The following is a 7,788-nucleotide window of genomic DNA, read 5'->3' as shown; positions in this document are numbered from 1 at the left end:
TCCTGTTCAAGTTCTCATAAGGTACCGTGTATTTTTAGGCAGAAAGATTAGACATTAGCCAGCCTTAACATGGGCAATTGAGGACTATATGAAAAACAGGGGTGATTTTTTTTTTGTTTTCTTTAGTCCTTTGCTCTCTGAATCCAAAAGAACATAACCTCCTCCGAGCGTGCTGACAAATTCCAGACCACGGATGAGAGACTGAGAAAACCTCAAGGTCTCAAAGCCAACTAGATGAAAACATGTCTCATGAGAAGGAAATGGAAATGTTTTCTCTCTGTGAAGATAGTCAAAATAGTCCCATTTTCCATGTGAAAGAAATGACCCCCGAAGAAGGCAGTGATATTCCTTAAAGAGTGACTTAACCACACAAATGTGGCTGAGCCTGAATTCACTGCAACTGCCATATTGCTGTTTTTCCAGCTTCGTGTTTAAAGGTTCATTCTCTAACAAACAAGCAAACAATCATTTTTCATTAAATTCTTCTTCTCCTTTAAATAACTGTCCACATAACTTGTCTAAATCTTTTCCTCAAAGACAAAAAGAACTGAAAAACATCACTGGTTTCTCATGCTGTTAGGATCTAGCTTCCCAGTGACGTATTTAACTGCTAAAAAGTGAGATTTAACTATCAATGAAGTAAAAATTGTTTATTATTTAGAAGCAATGTGTTTTCAGCAGTATGCAAGAATTTAAGATGTTACAAACACAATGTAAGGAGAAAATAAAACTATTACTGAAAAATATAGAAAGAATTTAGTACATTTTATCATTGCTGTTTGTTGACATAGTAGTATTTTGTAGTGCATCTGGATGATGCTTGTGTGGTAAAAGCAGAGTGGACAACAGTTGTGATGGCCCTGAGAGTCAAAGGAGCTCAAGAACGATGGGTAATTTTCACTTTCCTCAAAGAAGTAAAATACCACACAATGCCTGACACAGTGCCTGGCATATTTATAGGGGTAGTATGAATTTATGTCAACTGCCTGACTATTGACTGACTTATTGTCAATGATCTAACATTTTCATTAACTGAAAAGTTGTAGTTGCCTTAAGGAATACTGCTACTCAGTTCTGGGGACCTGAAGACTGTCTAGGTTCTTCTTGTCCTAAATTTAAAAATTAGACAAACGAGTACAAAAGGTATTAAGGTTTTATACTTGATAAAAACATGAAAAGAGGGCTGGCAAGATAGCTCAGCAGATTAAGTGCCTGCTTTCGCAAGCACAGGGACCAGAGTTTGATCCCTGTTCCTGTATGCTTCACCAGCCCCGCCACTGGCGCACATTGAGCTGGTGACAGAGTCCAGGTGTGGTGGTACATGCTTGAGGCTGAGGCTGAAAACAGGAGGATCACTCCAAGTCCGAGCTGTGTAGTGAGACTCTGTACCAAATACATAAATGAAAAAAAAAATCATTCAAAGACAAGAAAAGAGACATGCCATGCAGAATGAGTACAAGCCAAAATTAAAAGTAGGAAAAGAAATACACTCACTAGGTGAGAGTGAGCCACTGTGAAAAAGCACAGTAGCCAAGAGCTCAATGGTGGCCATCTTTGCATCTCCCACTCTTTAGGCTGACATCAGATCTATGTCATCCTAACAAAAACCTGCTGAGTCCTCACTAGAGGAACTGGCAATAACACTTTCTGATCAGTCCAAGTGCAGGGTTTTGAGAGCTGTTCTGCTTATGTGTCCCGGAATTCTGTGACTGGCAGGTCACACCCACTTCCCCAACCAATTTTCCATGCCCTAATCTTCTGCTTTAATACACTATAGAATGCTCTGTCTTAAAACTAATTATAATGGGATGATGGTTGGTGTGCAGGTGTCCCCTCAAAGCCTCATGCAGTCATGGGGTAGCTTCTGGAGTTTGTGATTGAATATTGTGGATGTGGGTGCTATACCTGCCCTGGGGCAGATGATCTGTGTTACAATGTAAGGAGGGGGAAAAGGCTAGCTAGCTTCCACAGCTGCTGCCATTCCATTGCCCTTCGTCACCACCAGGAATGGCTGCTCTGTTCCATGTGCAACTCTGCCTTGCAGCTAGCTGAGTAGGAACTGAAACCTCCACTAACTGTGAGCTAAATAAACCTTTCCTTCCTTAATTTGAGATGTTGGATATTTTGTCTCAGCAACAAGAGAAAGATAACTAAGATAAATAGTAAATATAGATTGCCATAGCCTACAAGTCATTAAAGTGTTATATTTTCTTATTAATAAATAGTTCAACATAAATAAAAATAAAGCACTAGACTAGTAGTACCTTTAGAGATTATTTCTTAATATATAATTATTAATTATTTTTATTTTTGTTTTGCTTATTATTATAGCTTTAAGCCTCAAGAGCTAAGAAGTTTAAGACTACATAAATCAGGATGAAAAATAAGCCTTTTATATCCTTCAGCAATAAAGAGAATATATATAAAGGTTAAATATTTTCCTCCCTCAGAATTTGGCAGAACGCCAAGAAAAACCACATGGTAAGAGTCTGTGTTTAGGTTCTTAGCATCTCTCTGTCCCTTGGCATAAACAAGCCATGAGGAAATGAATAAAGTCAACCAGTTCCCTTAACCAAGAGACACTGTTCAAGACACATGTTTAACCATGCCCTGGGGGATGGTAGCTCCAGATTTTGCAAGGGCTTTGGCATATTACACAACATGTTGAGTACTTAGTCTCCTGTTTCTTAGACAATTCTTTGTTCCTAAAATTAAATGCTAGCTCAGTGGACCCCATAACCCCCAGAGGAACTAAAGGGCCTTAAATCCATACCTTCAAGACAAAAATACACTATGTAATCAGCTTTTAGGAAGAACCTGAGGGGGAAAAAAACATCAATAGCTTTCATGTGACATCTCTCCTAAGTGAAATTTGCATTTGCATTTCAACCACCTCCTTTCATGCTTTGGTCCCATGGAATGAATAAGTGTCTATAATATATCCTGTCTACTGACAAGAATTCCATTAGCAAGCCTTGAACCACCCCAATTCTCTGTACGAGAGGCCACTCTAAGAGTGGGATTCCTAAGACTTGCCCAAAATTTAATTTTGGAAACAAGATATATTTTAGTATTAAGTTATACATGTACAGAATAGTTGAAATCAAGGATTATGTTTAATGGTCATAACCTCCTATTTGATATTTTAAATTGCTACTGAAAACTAGCCAGAACAGCCTATATTAAACATTAACTCTGAATGTAATATGAAGCACAGCATATATCATTTGCCAAAATATAAAGTTGATTCTTATACTGCATTTATTTTCCTTAGTCTTTTCTGAATAATTTTTAAATTTCCAGATTATCCATTGTCAGATCCAGGGTTTAAAACTAAGTTCCCAACACCATGATTTTTCCGCCATGACACTCTGTCTCATTTTGGTTGTCATTTCATTTATTCCTTAAACTAATGCATATCACATTATTCATGAGACCAGCACTCACTGAGTCAAGTAGACCAGGAGGAAGCTTACTGCTAGTCAAGAAAGTCAGCAAAGCCTTGTGCCACAGGCTTGTGGATGGAGACTGTGTGAAAGAGGAAAGTAGCAAACACTGGGACTTCTTAATTCAGAAATTATTATAACACTGCCAGCCAGCATCATGGACAAAGAGGAAGAACTTGGCAGAAAAACAAGATGTTTCACTGAGAGCATACTGAGTAGAATCCCCCATTTGGAACATAAGAAACTCATAGAGGCAGAGTAGCAATGGTTAGAAGCATGGTCCTCAGTGTCAGCTACTGTTGAACTTGAACCTGATCCTCACTTCAGTAGTTCTTTTAGTTTTAAAGAAAATTTTTAAAAACAACAAAAATGGCACAGAAGTTCACTAAATAAAATAATAGGAATTCAATAATAATTGTTATATTGCATATTGTTGTCTTCAAATTAGTTGTTTAGATTACCAGATATAAGCATGAAAACAATATTTAGTAGCTGCAAGGCTTGGGGAAAGCCAATCTCTTAGTGTCCTAAGTTATCATATATAAAATAGGAACCATAATAGTTACCACCTCGGAGTCCTTGGGAGAATAGAATTAAACAGTTGTTATAAAATGGCTAACAGGTATGGCACATAGGATGAATACTCAATAAGTGGTATTTTCTTATTAATCACACCCATAATGACAATAAATGTGACATCGGAAGTTATCTGGGCTGAAGATGATTTTATATATTGTTGGTATATATGATCAGAGATGATTGAAGGCATTATAGATGATCAGTGAGACTGGCACATGTATACAGTAGAGATTACAACTCACTTCAAGGCCAGGCAGTAAACAATTCAAGTAAATTTGTAGAAGCATATTCACTCATTTTACAAGTGGTGGGGACTGTGGGGAAGATAAGAGTATTGAGGCCAGAGATGGGTAGGGAAGTGGGGACTGCACTATGAGAGGCTGAGGCAGGAGGATTGTAAATTCTAGTCAAGCTTGGAGACTCTGTACTGAAATTAAAATTTTTAAATGAGTGGGAATCTAACTCAATGTGAAGGCCTTAGATTTAATCTCCAGTACTGGAAGAAAAAAAACAGCAAAAACACAAAAAAAAATCCCTGAAGAAAAATCTAGTTTTCTTCTTGAGATGAGTTCTGTTTTCAGTTTTCAAACAAAGCTAGAAATTCTTGGTTTAAGTGCTATCAACTACATTCCATTTAACCAATTAAACATATAGATGACTACAGCCTCTGGCATGGAGAAAGAAGAGAAGTGAACAGAGCTCTGAAGGACTCTAGCACTGAAGAGGATGCAGAGAAAGAGGAAGGACAGTGAAATACAAGAACTAGAAGGAACGGGAAGGGAAAGAGAAGCCCAGAAAGATGAGGTCAGAGGAGCCAAAGAAGAGACGCACTCCCTGGAAGAGAAAGTCACAAAAATCATCAGTGGTAGCATAGGGACAGCTATGTCCAGAAATATGCCAAACGAGCCCATCAACAGTTGTGAGTACTCTCTGAGACAGCAGATGTAATTATCAGTAAGCAGAGAAGAAAGAACGCTCAAAGGCACCATTGCAGCATTAGAAATAAGGGGAGAGGTCCTGAGGAACTGCAACAATGCAGAGAAGTGCTTTATTTGCATCCATCTCTTGACTTGTAAAGAGGGGCTCTGGGGACTTCTAGAGAGTATCTTTGCAAAACCTAGATGGACATTCCAGATCAATCATCCCCTGGACAGAGCTCTGATGACCAAAATTAGAGGCAAATAAAAGTAGGGAAACCTCTACAAACTGTAAGCCAAAATAAAGCTTCCCTTCTTAAACTTCAGGTATCGGGTTTTTTTGTCTCAACAATGATAAAAGTAAGGTAGAATCTGGTATCAGAGAAGTGGGCTTGTTGCTGTGACTGTACCTTACCATGTGGTTTGGAAGCTTTTGAATGGGCTGGTGGGAAGAAGCAGCCTGGGAATTCCTTAAGCTATACTGCATCAGAGCTCCAAAGACCCAAATGCTAGTATAAATGCTGCTGGTAAGAAAACCAGGAGGTTCTGCTAGGAAGAGGGACTGCATTGCTTGTTACCCTCCAGGCAGTGTATATTATGTATACCTTGGTAGCAAGTTTGTCTGCATTTTGCTTGTATCCAGAGATGTTGTCTGAGACTTAAATGAATGGTATCAACTAATTAATCTTGAAGAAGAAATTTTGAGGCAGTCTAATGTTGAAGCAGTGGCATGGCTACTATTGGGGGCAATTAGCCACATCGATGTTGACAGCCAAAAGCAAAGATCTAAGCAGACTGATTTAAAAGGTTGTGAGTTTGGCCAGAAAGAAAGATTTAGTAAATCTGTGGACTGTAGAATAGAACAGCAGAGAACTTGGTAGGTGGGAAGGAGAAGACAATGGAAAAGAAGGCCTAAGGATGTCAAAGGAAGCAGCAAGGACTACAGCTTTTGCAAAAACCTCAAGGTTTCAAAAGACAGAGAATTTTCTTCAAGAAGCATCATGTTCCAGAGCACCATGTTTAGCATGGCAGTGGTCTAGAGAACTTGTTCCTTGGGATTGGATTCAGAGTGCTCAGCAAACCAGGTACTTGACCCTTAGTGCCAAGACAGAAGGAAGCCTGGCTACTGCTTCAGCTGGAGGCAGACATTGGCATCATCATATGGTGCTGGCTTTATGCATATGCAGAGTGGGACAGCTGTTCTCTAACAGCAATGGAACATCTATCTCTGACAAAACAAAGCAAAAAGGGGGGTATAAATGAAAGATCATTTTATAGTGGCATATATATAGATATATGTATATACAAAATAGGATACATATACAGCTACTTTCTCTTAGTTCAATGAGTAGAAAGATTTGTACTAATATTTTTTAGACAACAGATCATGTCTGTGTCTTGTACTGTGAATAACTACTATGAAGATAATATGCAATGTATTAGTTATCATAACTGTCCTAATAACTTGCTTTGAAACTGTCTCATTGATATTTCTTTCTCAATAAAATTTATTTTAGAAAAAGAATGGGAATGCTGTGAGGTCAGGAAGGCATTCACACAGATTTCGGAAGAGACAGTGTGAAGAACTGAGAGGGTCGTTTGTGAAGCTGTAAGTATGAAGCTATGAGTACGGTGGAGAGCCCAGAGACTCGGAGATGCCAGGAACATGAATAATCTGAGGAAAGCTGCAGTGACTAAGCAAAGATAGCCCAAAAGAAAAACCACAGAAGCTACAACCATCTCCAGTGTTTTAGGAGCAGAGCCACCCAACCCATTTGAGGTTCACATTTTGCCACAGATTACCTCAGATGCTGCACATAGATCCACAAGACTTAATGTTTTCCCTGATGAAGTTTGGGTTTATTTTGATCCCATTCCTTTCAATCTCCCTTTTTGGAATAGGAATGTTTATCTTATATCATTGAACATTGGAAGTACTTAACTTTTTTCATTTGTAGAGGAGGCTTGCAGCTAAGAGTTTGGCTTAAATCTTTGAGCCTTTAAACTTAGACTTTTCAGTAGTGCTGAAACTGTTAAGACATTGGAACTTTTGGAAATGCATAAAGGCATATTCATGAGTCTTTGAGGACCAGGGACAAAAATGTTATACCTTGTGTCTAGATGTCCCTCCTAAGCCTCATGAGGTCATAGGTGAGTTTTTTTATTCTAAAAAGCTGGATCTAACATGTGTGATACTGGGATTAAGTGTGGGATGCTGGGATCCCATTACTAAATGAGTGCATTATGCTCATTAATGAGTAAATGATGAGTAAATGAGTAAATGATGCTCATTACTAAATGAGTACACTGATTGTTTTAGCATAGTTCTGGGTCGGTTACTAGTGCCCCACACTGGGTATGAGTTCTACCTCCTCTAAGGGTGGATAGCCTGGATAGAAAATAAAAGTTAGAAAGAGAGCTGCTGTCATCCCTGCTTGCTGTTTGCTGCTGCTTCCTTTTTGCTATCTCCTGCATGTTTGCCATGAACTATTCCTCCTCTGCTATGCCTCTTTGCTATGGCCCCCCAGCCTTAGAGCCAGCCAATTATGGACTGAAAGTGCTACACCCTGTGAACTAAATAAATGCTTTTCCCTTTAACTTCAGGTGTTGAATACTTTATTTCTGCATAACTAAAACAAGAACATCACTATAACAAGAAACCAGAAAACTTGTCCATCCTCCTCTCATCAGCAAATTAGATAGTCAAATTACAGAGAAGCAAAGAACAAGAACTCTACCCAGTGCTGAATTTTGAAATCTTTTATTTCTTTCCATGTAAGTATCAATATTATTATTAGTGATATCATTAACATCAATAATTATATTTCCTGAGAACACCAAAGCAC

The sequence above is a fragment of the Octodon degus genome, unplaced genomic scaffold (assembly GCF_000260255.1).
Source record: "Octodon degus isolate 3935 unplaced genomic scaffold, OctDeg1.0 scaffold00017, whole genome shotgun sequence".
In the NCBI taxonomy this organism is placed as follows: domain Eukaryota; kingdom Metazoa; phylum Chordata; class Mammalia; order Rodentia; family Octodontidae; genus Octodon; species Octodon degus.
The sequence above is the reverse complement of the archived record's forward strand: the minus strand, read 5'-3'. Positions refer to the sequence as shown.